Raw genomic sequence first — 16,634 nt, 5'->3', positions numbered from 1 at the left:
TCCTGTGCCACCCACAGTCCCTCCATCCTTATTGCTGGTAAGCTGCTCTTCATGCTTCAGTTCTTACCCTGAGTCCTTTCTGAAATTTGGAAACCCATCTACAACAACGGTTATGATGTTATTATGTTGATTTGGTAAAAATTGGTTATGTTTTCTAGTGTCCTATTCTCTAATGCAAGAACTAAGTTGGTTTTTTTTTTTTTTTTAACAGACAACTGAGGCCAGGTGGATCCCTCTCTCCTGATGCGAGAAGGACAGAAGGAGGAGGACGAGAAGGGAAGGAGGAAGAAGGGCCCAGTGGCTGCAGCACACTTATTTATACACTCGGGAGGTTGAATGTCACGTGAAACCCCGCCACCTAATAGCTTATCCACGGGGCTTGCCAGCGTTCTTGGGACGAGAGCAGCCTACTCATGTGACCTGCCTCTGGTGTTCCGTGTTCTTGTGACTGGGCTTGCTGTGTCCCCACATGTGTGATCGATCTCCAGCGATCTTCAGCCACTCCCCACATCTCCCCCTTTTCTGTTTTGTAGTTACAAGTGGTGGGTGGTCAGGTGGGATGGGAGGAGCTGTGTTTAGAGGATTCTGTAGAAGACCCATCTATTTTCAGTTCTCTAATGCAAGAGCTAGGTTTTTAGCCTTTTTCTTCTAAATACTATTTTCTGTTGCTATAACAGAATAACTGACAGCAGATAAGTTATAAAGAAAATAATTTTTTTTTTTTGGTATCAGGAATCAAATTCAAGACCTCACACCCGCCAGGCAGGTGCTGTGCCACTGAGCTATATCACTGGACCTTGATTTATTTGATTCACGGCTTTGCAGACTGCCAAGTTCAAACCACGGCATTGGTACAGGTGAGGGACTTCTTACTGCATTATAACATGGCAGTGGGTATCACCTGCGAGATCCAGTAAGTATGCTAGCTCAGATCTGTCCTCCTCTTATAAAGCTGCTAATGCTATCATAGGGGCCCTATCTTCATGATCTGATCTAATTCTAATTGCTTCCTAAAGTCCCTAGCCCGAACTACTATTAACATACAAATTTGCAGTTAAGTTTCCAACACATGAAACTTCAAGGGACACAGTCAAACCACAGCACCTCTCTACACAGGAAACAGTCACAAAATACATGCTTAGCAGAGAGGTGTGAAGAACTACACTTTTCAGAGCTTGGGACTGAGTGGGCATGAGGAACTCAGTGGGCATTATCCCAGCAAAACTTGCCTCTTGGCACAACCTGGGTCTTGTCTAGCCCATTCAAGGGAGGGGACTCATCCCCTTTGCAAGGATACAGACAAGCTGCACAGCAGGGCCAGATGTGTGTCCTCTTGCCTCAGGCAGCCTTTAGGACACAGCTGTTAGACCTGCATTGCTTATACAGCCAAATAAAAAAATGAAATTCTCAAAAAAATTCTCATTAAGAGAAGACAACTATTCAAGAACCAGGCTACCCAGCCACGGGAAACCCATCCATACTTTCAAGATGTGTGGCTTAAAACCAGTTACATGCTGGGGACGTAGCTCAGCAGCACACAGCACCTGCCTGGCAAGTGCAAGGCCCTGAGTTCAATTCCTGGTACCAAAAACAAACACCCAATCACACCTTCATTTCTCATACAGGACACCTGCAGGTGAGTTCCAACACATTATAATCAAGCTGTACCATCAGCATTAGATTCTAGGCCTACTCTTTCAGTTCATTTAGGAAACAGTGTGGTGCCCAAAGAAAGAGTCTTGCTATAAACATATTTTAGTTTCCTGTGGACCTAGGTCCAAGAAGGAATTGACTTGGGACTTCTACATTTCTGAAATCTTTACTTGTCATCTACCAGTGTCTTTAGTAACCAGAAACTCACAAGACAAACATTTTTGCCCCAGTATGAAAATAGGTCCAATTTAATTCAGATGTGTTAATCTTCAAAGTCTTAAATTTTTATAAATGTAACTGTGGTGTAACAGAAAATGCCCCCCCAGCCAGTGTACTTTTGTTTCTTAGTTGCCCAGGTGATAGTTCCTGTTCCAGATCCGGTTGCTCCTGTCTTAGGAACGGCTGGTCACTGTGATGCGCATTGTGTAAACCCATCCCCATTGACAAGCCGTTCTGCCTCTGTCTTCCTGCTGCTTCTCCCATATGAGCCCTACACCGCCAGATATCAGGGCCTGATATTTCCGGAGTGCTCCCGATCGGTGCCCGTTGATGTGAGTAAGTCTGCCTCCACATGCTGGGTGTCGTGTCATTGTCCCTGCTAGCCATAGCAGTGTTACAGTGACGTTAAGTCTTGCTGAACCTTCAGATTCTTTGTTCTGTCACTAGTGTGACTTATGCTCTGTAATAATTCTTAGCTACAGGAAAAGTCACATTTCCTTACTTTTCCAAGTCAAATTAAACCAGAGATGATCCTTCCTCCCAGTTGTCTGGAATTCTTGTTGTTGTCTGGTTCTTTTGTTTTGTTTTGATTTGTTTCGTTTTTTAGTTTGTGCAGCACTGGGGATTGAACTCAAGGCCTTCACACTGAGCTATGTCCTCATCCTTTTGTTTTATTTTGTGTTAGACAGCATCTTGGTAATCTGCTATGTTGCCTAGGCTGGGCTCAGACTTGTGACCCTCCTGCCTCAGCCTCCTGAGCTGGGATTACAGGTATGTGCTACTATACCCAGTCTAGTCAACATTTGAGGCAACTTCCCTCCCTAGTCTCAGGCAATAATCAACAGCAATGGTTTCTTGCTCTACCATAGCGTGCTGCCGGAAGTCCTGCCCCATTACCTTTGAAGAAAGCAGCTGGGTGCCGCAACACTTGCTCCGGGGCTGTGTGCCAAGGCTCCAGACCCATCCCAGGAGGATGACAGGGAGGGACATAGGGAGCTACTGGTGACCCACTTCCTGTATGTGCACAGGTACCCTATTTCCTGCTGTGAGACTGGATCTCCTTTAATGACGCCGTAAAACTCTCAGAGACCCGAAAACCAGTTCTGTCATTTTCCACGGAGCCCAGTTCTGAGCTTGAGGCCCAGACCTCGCTTTTCTGACAGGCACAGAATTCATAGGTTTGAATGAGAGAGGAAAATTACCTTTCCTTTTTTTGCTGATGTGACTTAATCAGGAAAAAGAAAACACTTCTGTTACACTTTCTAAAGTAGAGCTCACAGTTGGTTATTGTCAGGAGATTTAAAAACTATTTTTTCTTTAAGGAAAAGTCACCCCTTGGCACTGGAAGCATGGCTCAGTGGCAGAGTACTTGCCTAGCATATGCAAAGCCCTGGGTTCAGTCTCCAGCACTGGAGAAAAAAAGAAAAGGACAGAGGAGAGCAGGGGAAGACTAAACGCTCCATTCTGAGCCAGGTGGGGTGGCACATGCCTGTAATCCCAGCACTCAGGAGGCTGAGGCAGGAGGATCATTGTGAGTTGGAGATCATCGAGGGCTACAAAGTGAGCTCAAGGCCAGTCTGAACTGCATAGGGAGATCCTGTCTCAAAAAGAATAAATAAATAAATAAATAACACCCCATGCTGACTCTGACATAATTTTTTGTTAGCTTTCTTCTGAGCATGACCACGTTCTATATCTGAAGACGTTACTCATTCCTTTCTATTGCAGTGCTCTTATTTGATGTATCTGTTCTGGTGGGAAGCTTCTTAAAAAAGGGAATATACTTCGTTTTGTGAACCACTGTAAGTCCAGTTCCCACCATGTTACTTAGTGATAGACCATACACTGATGGAAATCAGCTCAGATATTCTGGACAAATGACAAACAAAGGAAGGCAGCCAGTAATCAGCCGAAAACATAACCATTAGATTAAAAAAGAAAATTCCAGAGGTCTCCTCAAGTTAACATATTGAAAAGTTGTAATATGTATAAAATCAAACAGCGTAATGGGCTCAGTTTTCTTTGTAGATTTTAGTTTCTCAGCTTTTACTTCTATGTAACTAGGGCACCACAAGCAAAAAGATTTTCTTAATACCAGAATGCTACTTCTAAGTAGGTCCAGAATGCTGCTTTTACATGGGTCCAAAACTTGGGCGCCTCCACATTTTAGTCACCGGTACATGCCTTATCATCACCACTGTAGTAATTTTACTGTCATGATTAATAAATACATTGATAGAACATAAGAAATACATAGGCCCTATTCCACCCCACCAATAAGCATAACAGGACTTTTGACTATAAAATGGGAGAAGTATGTGCAATGGAGGGTGGTAGTGCATATAAGGTGGTGGTAAAGAGAGCCCTGCTACCTTCATGTACTCTCAGAGACCAGAGCTGAAAGCAGATACTAAGAATTGCCAGGGGGCTGGGGATTTAGCTCAGCTGCACAGCGCCTGCCAGGCAAGCATGAGGTTGTGAGTTTGATTCCTGGTACTGGAAAAAAAAAAAAAAAAAGAATTGCCAAATGTGGAACCTGCCATCCCACACAGGGTTTGACTAATCCTGGTCTTTTCTTGAGGGGAAGAAAACAGCAGCGCATCCTCACCGTAGGAGAGGCCGGGTAGATGCTCTGAGCCAGCTGCTGCTGGGGAAGTGCCAGGGGAGGAGGCCCAAGAGCCCAGACCTTTCCAGAGGAGAAGCTTGTTTCCCACCATTTGAAGGCCCCTCCCCTAAATAACAGTTACCCTGCAGTAATACTGTTTTGCTATTAAAAAGACAAGGCAGTTTCACATGCATCAGTCTGGAACAGGCTCTAAGACAGTGTGGTCTATGGCATGCATGTGCAGCAGGCTGTTTTTATCAGTGAAAGCTCCAAAAGGTTTGTCCTCACTGTTCAAAGACTTTAAGTGGGAGAAAACCAAGCTGTGGAACAAGACATGTAATATGCTATCATTTTCATTAAACAATTCAGTATGTATTCATCTATGTATTAGCTTCTACTGCTTCTCGGCCTTTTGGCTAAGATCAAGTGCATCTGTGTATTAGCTTCTATAAATGTAGAATATATCTGCAAGAATATTTAAAACTTGGGCCAGGTGTGGTGGCTCAGGCCTGTCAGGAGGTTGATGCAGGAGGATCATTGCAAGTTTGAGACCAGCCTAGGCCACAAAGTGAGCTCAAGGCCAGCCTAAGCTACCTAGCAAGACCCTATCTCAAAAAGACAAAACAGAAAGAAAAAAGAAAAATAATATTTAAAACTTGGGAGATTTGGAGGAGAGTTTTGTTAGAAATGCAGAGCTCCTACTCCCGGGCTTACTGAATCACAATGTACTTTTGAAGAATGTCCTCAGTGGTTTCTTATGTGTGTTGCATTGAGAAATACTGATACAGATGCCAAAGCACAAGTTCCCCAGAGCCGTGGAGTGTCTAACTTGTATAACCAGGAGAGGGACCGATAACTTCACAGGTACATTAGGATATCGATTAGGTTTAATAACTTTTTTTTTATATCAGGAATCTAACTCAGGACCTTGCACTCTCCAGGCAGGCACTTGTGCCACTGAGCTACATCTCCGGCCCTGGTTTAACAACTTTTAAAGATAAAGAGTTAGGTATTTGAAAAATCCAGGTAATGTGCCAAGTCTCCCAAACAGGAAGCCAGTACTTTCCCTGTGACTTCCATTCCACCTTCTAGGTGTCCCACTTCTTCATCTCGAAGACCTTTCTGCTTGTACTGTCACATAACCAGATAGTGCTGAATTAATCTGCTCCAGAACAGAGGCATAATTAAGACTGCAGCCTCAGAACTATTTTATCATTTCCCTAATAAGCACATGTTACTGTACAAACGAGAAAGGGGACAGCATTTTACCATTTAACGTTATTTACAGGTTAGAACTGGTTAAACACATGATAAAAAAAAGTTTAAAGGAGTGCAAAGTAAGCTCTTCTGTCTCTATACATCCTTGATACTATTTTCTTTCGTAGAGACACCACATATGAAGAGTTTTCGTATATCTTTCTGGAGATAATTCATATTGTGTAATCATAACTTACATTTTTAAAATTATTTTTAAACAAAAGGTAGACTACCATACATATCATACCTTGCTTTTTCTGAATAACATTAGATCATGGAGATCACTTTGTATCACATAAGCAGTGTCTTCATAGCTGTTCTATTCCAGTTTACAGTATGTACATCTACGTTGAGATCTTTTGGAGTTACAAGCAATGCTGTAATAAGTAATCTAGCAACAGGAATGGGATAAAGTCTGGGATGAACTCCCAGAAGAACGGCCCCCTATGTCACATTGTTCATCCTATAAGACAGTGCCAAATTGCCGGAATGCACTCATCTACCGGTGCAGGACCGCTCGTCTTCCAATCAAAACTTTAGGTCCTTGCTAATGTAATTTTAAATGAGATTCCAGTGTTGCTTTAACATGCATTTCTGATTTCATAAATAAATAAGGCATCTTTTCCTAGGGAGTCATTTGCATTTTTTTTTACATTAACAGTCTATAGGTCTTTTACTTATTGATTTATAAAACAATCTCTATATTAGAAAAATTAGCATCTGCCTATGGTCTGAGTAGCAAGTATTCATTTTTCTCAGGTTGTCATTGTCTCTTTGGTTTGTTTGTTTTGGCTGCAAAGGAACCCAGGGCATCATTCAGGGTAGATAAGTACGCTACATCTTCAGCACTGTCATTGTTTTATTTTTTTTTTTCCAGTGCTGGGATTGAACCCAGGTCTTTGCATTGAACTACCTCCCCTATTTTTTTTGAAGCAGGGTCTCTCCAAGTCGCCCAGGCTGGGCTTGAATTTGTGAGCCTCCTGCCTCACTTTGAGAGGGCTGGAATTGCAGGCGTGTACCATCAAGCCCAGCTCGCCATTGTCTTTGTTTTACCTTGCAGAATTTCGTTTCTATTTTTATGTATTCTAATGTGCTAACCTTTTCTTTTAGGCCTTTTGAATTTGGTGACATACAGTATTTAGGAATAACCTTCCCTCCCTGACTTACTTTCTTGTTGCTGGGACAGAATACCTGACACCTACAAGTTAAAGGAGAAAGGGTTTATTTTACTTCACAGTGTGAAAAGGTTTCAGTCCAGAGTAAGTTGGTTCAAGGCAGCGAGGCACGGCAGAGGTATAGCAGTAGAAGGAGCAGTGCATGGTATGGCAGGCAGCAGTGGATGAGAAAAAGCAGCCTCCCTGCTTCTCTCCCTTGCATTCCATTTAGGTACAGCTGGTGCTACTCACACCCCAGGAGGGTCTTCCCTCTTCACTAAATCCTCTCAGTTACATCCAGAACTATGCCGCACCAATCAGTTGGCAAATCCAGTACCACACCAGGACCGGGTCATTCGCAAAAGCCCCACTTGTGAGAGCACAAGGCTTTTGGGAATATTTTAGATATGAACCGTAACACTCTCTTAAACATTTTTTATTAAAAAAACTCCTAGTTTTCCAAAGCTGTCTGCTAATTCCTTTAGTTTCTTTTTTTAACATGTAAGCATTTGATTTACATTTAATTTAGTTTAATTTAATTTGTTAAATAGAGGGCTAGGGATACAGCTCAGTGGCATAAGCGTGTGCCTGGCAAGTGCAAGGTCCTGAGTTCAATAACCGATACCAAAAAAAAAAAAAATTATATAAATTAGTAGGTACAGATCCAAATTTATTTTTCCTTATTTTTCTAGATGCTTTTTAGTAGCCCAAAAACCATTTTTCCCACAACTTGAAGTGCTATTTCATACTTTATTAACTTCTGTTTCTGAATTGTTATAGCTGCGTCCAGATGCCTCACCCCCAGAAAAGCCTCATGCAGTCGCAGGCGGGGCTCTTAGAAGGTGCTGAATCTGGAGCGTGTGATGCGGGGAGTGAGGGTGTGAGACTACTAAGTGAGTCCTTGACTGGTTTGGAGTAGTTCTGGGAGGATTAGGGGAGCCCCACCTTGGGCACGGTCTGACATGAGGGACGGAAAGAGGGCTGCTGCTCGTGCCCGCTGTGTGTAGCTGGCTGCCTTGCTGACTGCCGCCTTCTGCCGCCATGACCTGTTTCTCCTCTGCGATGCCGCTCTGCCATCCCACCCTGCCTTGGAGCCAGCCTTCCCTCAGTTCACTTTGGTTATTGAGTATTTTGTCTCAGCAACAAGAAAATTAACTAAGACATGAATGCTGTCATTTGTTCCCTTGATTTTTTTAAATATAAAAGTCCATTACACTACATTCTAGGATTTCTTCCATATTTCCATAGTTATTGATGCTTGTTTTTAATAAAATAGACCATAGAGTCAGATTGCATAAAATAAAATCTTTTTTATTGAGTTGGCCCATGTGTGATATTGAGCATTCCTATTTAAGAACATGGGATGGCTTTTCCTTCCTTCAAGATTCTTTTGGGACTTCAATTGTAAGTAATTTTTCTTAAATAGTTATTTTTCAAATATATGTCTTAAGCTTTTTTAAGAAAAACTTTTTTTACTGCTTTTCTAAATGGGCTATACACCATTATATCTCAAACTAACTATGTAAATAAATTGCCTATTTATTCCTATATAGTACTATTTTCAAATTCAGCCAATTTATCAAATGATATTGCCTCTAGTAATTTTTTAGTTGTCCCAAGTTTGTCAGGAATGAAATAAAATTTGCAAAAAATAATTTTACCTCCTGCCCTTACACGTTTACCCTTTTGCCTTGGCCTCCTTTCTAGCTGTGGTGCTGCCTTCTCCACAACGGTGCTGATCACCCAACTCCTGGTTGTAGTGAGGCCGCTTCCATTTTTCTCCTTAACTCGAGCTGGCTTTGGGGCTGAAGGAAACGCATTTCGTATACTATTACTGTTGATTGTGTGTCGAGTTAAATTTAAACGACTTATGAATTCATTAAGGACCCTTAGAGAGACAGGATACCTTGTTTGGTACAAACGAGTAGTGATCACAATTAATTTTTCTATCATGGGTATGAATAGCAAGTGAGGCAAGATGAGACAGTCATAAAGCATATTTCATGTACTGTATGTAATTACTTGTGAAGTATAAAATGTTTTCACATGCATTAATTATCTCACTGTATCCCTATCATAATTATGAATTAGGAATCTTAGGCATAAAAAGGCTCAGTTATGCTGAGCATGGTGGCACACACCTGTAATCCCAGCTACTTAGGAGGCTGAGGCAGGATGGTTGCAAGTTTGAGGCCAATCTGGGCCACTTAGTGAGACTCTGTCAAAAAAAAAGGATCGGGCTAAAGATGTAACTTGATGGTGGGGTGCTCCTGGGTTCAATCCTCAGGACGACAAAATTAATAAATATGCAAATAGAATTAAAATTAAAAAGCTTGGGCTGAACGTGGTGGCCCATGCCTGTAATCCCAGCACTCGAGAGGCTGAGGCAGGAGTATCGTTGCGAGTTCGAGACCAGCCTGGGCTACAAAGTGAGCTCGAGGCCAGTCTAAACTGCATAGTGAGACCCTGCCTCAAAAATAAAAATAAAACAAAATAAAATAAAATAAAAAAGCTCAGTTGCAAAGCAAAATTTAGAACAAAAGTTTACAGATACCAATTTTAGTACACTTTTTCTGATTAGTGTGCTATGTTCTGGTTTCTGTTATTAAAGATGAAGTGTAACAGCAAAATGCTCTTACTTTGGAAACACAAGAAGGTCAAGAAGAAAACTGTGTCCACTGTTGTAGAGTAGCTAGCGCTTTCTAGAAGATTCACGGCATATTCAGTGTCTCCTGTGGACAAAGACAGTTCAAACCACCGTTCATTCTTAGTGTTAAACCGGGTTAAAACACTAATTTCTTCTCACGACAGGCTGAATCTAAGGACGAAGAAAACTAGCCTGGAGGAATGGCTGCGGGTCAGCAGTGTAGAGGTGACCAGGGAAGACACAGGACAGAATGAGCTAATCCAGAACAATGTACTACAGAAAGAAGACAGAGGTAAACGGAAGGTGAAGGCCTACACAACACACTTCTGTGAGAAGGGTGGGTGGGAGGAAAGGCCATAAGTGCGTGAACAGAAAGGAACAGAAAGAGCAAAAAGAAGGAAAACCATAAGAAAATGAGCTATTGACACAACAGAGAATTTAAGGAGTTGTCCATAGGCTCAAAGATTTCAGAGAATAAAATAACTACAAGAATTGAGAAGTAGCTGTTGAATCAGCAAGAAGGCAATCACACGCAAATTTGGCAGGAATAATATCAAGTGGTATAATGGCTATGGTCTGCCCAAATTCCTTCCTTCCCTTCACCTGGCAGCAAGTCTTGCTTCCCTGTCCAGACGAGCAGGCACATGACTCAGGTTGTATATCTCACAGCGTCACACCCTTCTGGCTGTGGAGCTACGTAATCCTCCATGATAGCTGTATGATTGAGGCGGGGCCAGTCTTTCTATCTAGAACCAATGAGAAAAACATCTTTCTTTTTGGATAATGGAAATATCAGGGTGGAGTCAAACTACAGACATGTTTGAGAGACAAGCAATGCAGAGACAGAGAAGAAAGAAGGAGAAGAGGGAGGGAAAGAGGCAGGGAGAATTGTGAGGAATTCAGCCATGGATCCAGTCATCTCTTCGTCTGTGTTTTGTTTTTTGAGACAGGGTCTCACTGTATGGTCCAGGCTGGCCTTGAACTCACTATGTAGCTCAGGCTGGCCTTGAACTGGTGGCAATCCTCCTGCCTCAGCCTCCTGAGTGCTAGGATTACAGGTGTGTACCCACCACGCCTGGCCCCCAGTAATCCCTAGTAACAGCCTTGCCTCCTTTTCCTGACACTTAATTTTCTCCTCTTAATTCTAACCCTCTTCTGTGTCCTTCCAGTAATTTCTACTGCTTCTCCCCACCTCTTTTTTAGTAATAAGAGAACTAAGATTAATAGGTAGAAGTCAGACTGTAATTGGCTTGAATAATTTAAAATATCTCAGAGTAAAAAAAAAAAAAAATCTCAGAATAACCCTAACAAGAAGTGGACAGGAATGATATAAATAAAAGTACAGAATTTACTGAAGACCATAAAAGAATACTTGAATAAATGGGAGTCCCACCAATTTCCTGGATAACAACAACTGTCAAAGATATCAGCTCTTCTCAAGTTATATACTCAATACAACTCTGATCAACACCCAAATAGGATATCCTCTGAAGCCTGAAATGGTGATTTTAGAGTTGATTAGCTAAAAAAAAGAGAAGAGCCAAGAAATATTTTTTAAAAAGAAATTGATGAGGGAAAGAGTGAGCACCCACCTGAAAGGATTCAGCAGGGATGCCTCTATATTGTGGCTGGGCCAGGGTGACCACTGCCTCTGGGCACGGTTGATTAGTCCATGGATATTCTCATTTTGTTTAAAGAAACTTCAATGTATTTTTGTTATATGTAACCAAAAGTGTCTCAAAATAAAGACCTGCCCCCACCCCATGTATTTTTTGTTTGTTTCTTGTTTTTTTTTTTTTTTAGACAGGATCTCACTTTGTAATTTAGGCTGGCCTTGAACTCATTATGTAGCCCAGGCCAGCCTCAAACTTGCAGTGATTCTCCTGCCTCAGCCTCCCCAGTGCTGGGATTACAGGTGTGTGCCGCCACACGTTGTTCCTCATGTATTAAAAGACATGAACAAAATGCACCTAACAGAGTATTAATAGTATAAATATTTCTAAACGTACATTTATAACAGAGTAAATAGGTACTATTACTTATAAAAATGATGCAAATGAGCAAGTTGGTATTACATTGTAATGTGTAAAAAATTGTTCAATAGATCAATCACTTGTGAAAAGTTAAATTGTCAATGTACAGCATGTACTAAAATTAATTCCTGATGGCAACTGTGAGACATGGTCAATGTAAAACAAACCAATATTAAAATATACACCTGTGACATAATCAGTGTTTGCCCAAGTGCTAGTTGAAAACCTAGGAGAATTTTTAGGGAGCTATTTACTTCTTCCTGAAGGAAGTATTAGATCTAAGGACAGAATCCATAGCGTAAATCACAAAGGAATCAAAATGAAAGATTTGACTAGATGAAGCATTTAAAAGTCTCCCCAACAAAAACTATCAAAAATTGAAAAATAAATTACAAAGTGGAAAGATCTTTCAACTATCTGACAAAAAAGTCTGCAGCAGTTTAAATCAGTAATGTGCGTAGCAGTTGGAATCAATAACGAAACACTAAAACTTCAATGCAAAAAGGTGCAGCAATAAAGTACGGTACACAGAAATCATAAAGCGGAAGTGTAAATGATCAAGATATGTGAAACAGTTTGCTTTCAATAGCGCTAAAGTAGTTCAAAATAAAGCATCAGTAACATTTTATTCTGCTAAAAAGAGAAGACAAAAAGAAAAGCTGGGTGTGCTGGAACATGCCTACAATCTGAGCTATTTTGGAAGCCGAGGCAAAGGATCACAAGTCTGAGGCCAGTCCAGGCAATTTAGTGAGACTCTATCTAAGAGAAGAGATCACTTTCATCAAGAAGCCTTGACAGTTGATGTTGTGTGGGAATTTTATAGAAGAATTTTGTTATATTTATTTTATCTTAGGAAAAGGGAAAGAAAAGTTATGTTGAATGTGTTTTAATTTAGAATATATTATTTGGGGTTAATAAATGAAAGGTAATGTTTTATTAGTCAACAAGACCTGATCATAAAAATATTTTCATAATGAGTGTTTGTATAAACATTGCTGCTATAAGTTAGCTATAGCAGCACATCAATTACAGTTAAGCCCTAGCTACTCTGAGTGGCTCTTAACAGTAAATAAGATACTGAAAGGAAATCTATTTGGTTTTAACTAATTTTTTATAATTTACATACAGTAAATTATACATACTTTGGTGTATAGTCTGATTAGTTTTGATGATTATATACATATGGGTAACCAAAATTCCAGTTGAGATGTATGACATTTCTAGCACCCCAAACGTTCTTTTGTGCTCTTTAATAAATTCCTCTAAGGCAGCCACTATTCACTCTAACTGTATTTTTGTTTGTTAGTTTGTTTGTGGTACCGGGGATTGAACTCATGACCTCACGCTTGCTAGGCAGGTGCTGTGCCACTGAGCTATATCCCCAGCCCTCTAACTGTATATGTTAAGGATTTTTGTTTATGTGTTTTTTTGTCTTTTTGAGACAGGGTCTCACTATGCAGTTCAGGCCAGCCTTGAGCTCACTCTGTAGCCCAGGATGGTCTCGAACTCACAATGATCCTCCTGCCTCAGCCCCCCAAGTGCTGGGATTACAGGCGTGTGCCACCATGCCCAGCTATGTTAAGAATTTTTAAAGCATTTTCATTTTACCTTCAAAAAATACTAACTTCTTTCTGAGAAATCTGTGTAGGGATTGAAATGACTGTGATGTGGAAAGAAGGGTGGCTGGTAAAGCACCCTCCAACGAGGCCTTTAGGGACTACAAGCCGGCCTGCATAATTTTTTATATATTTTTTCATATTGGTTTAGATTACAACATGCAAAAACTGACCACTATTTGCTACTTCTGCGAACAGTTTGGCAACTGCAGCCTCCCCAGTTCTGAGGCCAACAACTTGTTCATTTGGTAAGCAATCTCTTCTTCACCCTGAAGTACATGCAACCTTTGTTGGTGTAGTTTCTGTAACACACTTAAATCCATTTTCTTTCATTTTATAGTCTTTTTCAAAGAGATCTTCAAAGTTTTGCAATTTGAGGGTCCATTTGATAACTGCTTTACTGTTAACCATGGTTTTGAATAGTACATTCCTTAGGACTCTGTGTGACAAACATTTTTATACTGTGATCTTTTAAACACGCAAATCATGTTACTCATCCCTTCAAACCATTTCAATAGCTTCCCTTCAGCACAGAGGAATCTCACCTTTCAAGGATAACATGCGGGCTGGGGATATAGCTCCGTGGCACAAGCGCCTGCCTGGCAAGTGCAAGGTCCTGAATTTGATTCCCAGTACCAAAAAAAAAAAAAAAGTATGACACGCAAGGCTTTTCATGAGCTGGCTGCTCATCTTGTCATAGAACGCCAGGTTAGAAGAGGCCAGTCAAAGATTTTAGCCACACAGGAGGGCGAGGAGTTGTGATCTGAGTGGTGACTGCAGTTTAGACTCAAAGGCTCTGCTGACGAGATTTCTGTCTTCTACTTCCCCAGATGAAGGCGGTCTTAGGATATTGTTTCCATCGATGTATGAACAACCGTGCATCTTCTCTCTCGGCCCACTTGTCCTGACAGAAGTTTCTTAGTATGATACTATCACAACGAGGCCATTGCAAGCACCCAAGGGAAGAGGTCAGTAGACACAGACAACAGAAATTTTTTTAATAATTAATGATACAGAGACTTACAGAAACGGTTCAAGAAAGCAGGAAACAGCAATGCTCCCAACTGGGTTTACAGAATTTTCAAGTTTCCCATTGTTCCTGCATTGTGAGAAGGAAAACGCCTTCCTTGCCATCTGTCAGAGAACTTCCACTTCCCTTCTTCTTCTGCCTGGCTCTCAGAAGTCTCTGCAGTGGCTGTGTCTGCCCTTCAGTTGCCATCAACACAAATCATCAAGATTGGAACACTCCAGAGTTTATTCTGAGATTACCTGAGTTAAAGGTAATTTTTCCAAGTAGACCACATACTGTAGCAGGTCCAGATTTCAAGGTTGCTTTCGCTATGTCCATTTCTATACATGGTGTTTCCACATTTATCATGGTTATCTGTGCATTATTAGAAGAAATACAGGCTGGGGGGTGCACCCCAGTGATGGAGTTCGTGATCAGCATGCACAGGCCCTAACTTCCATTCCCAGTACCGAAACACAACACAACACACCATACCGCAACACCTTATTCACTCAGAGTCTGGTGTCAGGTTGCCAGGGTTTGCGTCTCAGGATAACCCACCATCCTGATATTCCTAAGACTGAGGAGGTTCACAGGGGTGCAGAACTTGTCAGAATTAAAACCAGGACAATGATCACCCTACAGTGGCGGCCAATCTACGGCACACGTGTCGCTGCGGGCTCTGTGTGTCACTGAAATCTCTCAAAGTTTGCCATCACTGTCCTAGGATTTTTCTACTTGCTAACTGTGTGACCTTACACAAGGTACTTAACCTCTCAGAGCTTCAGGTTGCTCACATCTAAAAGGGAGAAAAGGGTTTCTAGCAACATGGAAGTATATTGGGGCTTTAAAATAAGTTAATACTTATAAAACGCGAACACTTTCTGTCATGTGTGTGTTTGTTAAATTAAAAAATTAAGGAAGACATTTTCCTCTAGACGTAATCTCAGTGTTCAAACAATTCTTTTATTTTCTGCCATTCCCTTAGAGGCTTAAAAAAGTGCATTTCTTGTTAATACACATATATAATTCTGACAATTTGAGTTTTTATCGTCTAGTAATTTTTACATATACAATACGTACTCAAAAATAACCCTTCCACAGTAAAGTGGAACTGAAGGGACGCGAGTGTAAACTGAAGGGTGGCAAAGAGGCTCTCCAGGTTGAAGGTGCCGCCAAGCCCTTGACTCTGTCTCCCTTCTGCCCTTACACTGCCTGGAGCAGCGCCCCCTTACGTAACTGTCGTGCGCAGTTGGGCTTGTACGCTTATTACTGCGCGAGGGAGCAGGCCGGGGGCCGGGCGGTGGGCGTAAGGAGAGCCCCGCGGCAGCTTCCTGCGTCGTGGGCGAGAGCTTGGCCGGAGACTACTGACACCTGAAAACTTGCAGCAGAAATGAAAGACCGGTGAGCATTAGCACTCTGACACCAGATTAATCACCCCTTCTCCAGGGAAGGGGAGTGGCTAATCCTAGAGAAAGAAACTATACATGCCACATTCTGGGGGGGAAAAAAAGCATGGATTATAGACTTATATCCCTGCCAACACCATTTGATGAAACACCTCCTTTAAAATATTTGTCAAAAGATAAAATATTTGTTAACGTTTGGGATCTTTTTTCAGTCTGAAAGCCCTGGGGCTCAAATCTAGAGCAGTTCACTACTCTCTCTCCCCTTTCCGTCTCCCTCTGTCGCCTCTGTCGGTGTCCATCTCTGTCTCTTGTGTCTGTCTTTCTTTCTGCAGATTGTACCCATGGCACCTCATACAGAGAGATAACTCTTGACAAGAATGAAGTTCTTGTGAATTTAAACATCTTTTTTTTGGTATTGGGAATTGAACTCATGACCTCAGGCTTGCCAGGCAGGCGCTTGTGCTGCTAAATTATACCCCCGGCCCTTAAACATCTTTGGAGAACAAAATCTTTAGGTTTTTCTTGAACCCCAAGTATGTTAGTCAGATTTTCCTCGTTGTTACAAAACACCTGTGAAAATCAACTTAAAGGAGGAAAAGTTAATTTTCACTCAGTCCCCCCGCCCCACTGTTTTAGTCCATAGCAATTTGACTCCACTGCTTCAGGGCTTGTGGGGAGGCAGAACAGGACAGAGCATATGCTGCAGAAAATCTCACCTCCCTACAGACAGAGAAAGACACAGAGACGGGGAAGATGAATACCTCGGAAAATAGGGTGTATTTATGGAAAGATAAACAAACAGACATGAAAACTGATTTGGAGATTTAAAAAATACTGCTTTTGCTTTCGGGGGTCCACCTTCATTTTTCATGTAACTAAGTCGGTGTCCTCCACTGGATGAAAAGTTATTCTGCCCGGGGTGTGGCTCAGTGGCAGCCCCGAGAAGCCCCTGGACCCCAGCCCCGGCACCACGACAGCTCAGACCGAGCCATACTGCAGTTACTTTTCTGCTGTTTCTACAATCAAATAAGA

The 16,634-nt window shown here is 41.7% G+C and overlaps 1 long non-coding RNA gene across 1 annotated transcript; it reads left to right on the top strand.

Annotated features, from left to right (window-relative positions):
* Positions 1–736: 736 nt before the first annotated feature.
* Positions 737–15,656, top strand: LOC102030563. Its single transcript, XR_261643.2, has 7 exons — positions 737–857; positions 2,002–2,208; positions 2,558–2,643; positions 2,742–2,900; positions 9,700–9,827; positions 13,336–13,432; positions 14,015–15,656. It is a non-coding gene; the product is annotated as an uncharacterized LOC102030563 (long non-coding RNA).
* Positions 15,657–16,634: the final 978 nt, after the last annotated feature.

The sequence above is a fragment of the Chinchilla lanigera genome, unplaced genomic scaffold (assembly GCF_000276665.1).
Source record: "Chinchilla lanigera isolate Chin_1 unplaced genomic scaffold, ChiLan1.0 scaffold00033, whole genome shotgun sequence".
Lineage (NCBI taxonomy): Eukaryota > Metazoa > Chordata > Mammalia > Rodentia > Chinchillidae > Chinchilla > Chinchilla lanigera.
Note: the sequence above shows the minus strand (reverse complement) of the source record. Positions and strands in the feature narration are given on the sequence as shown.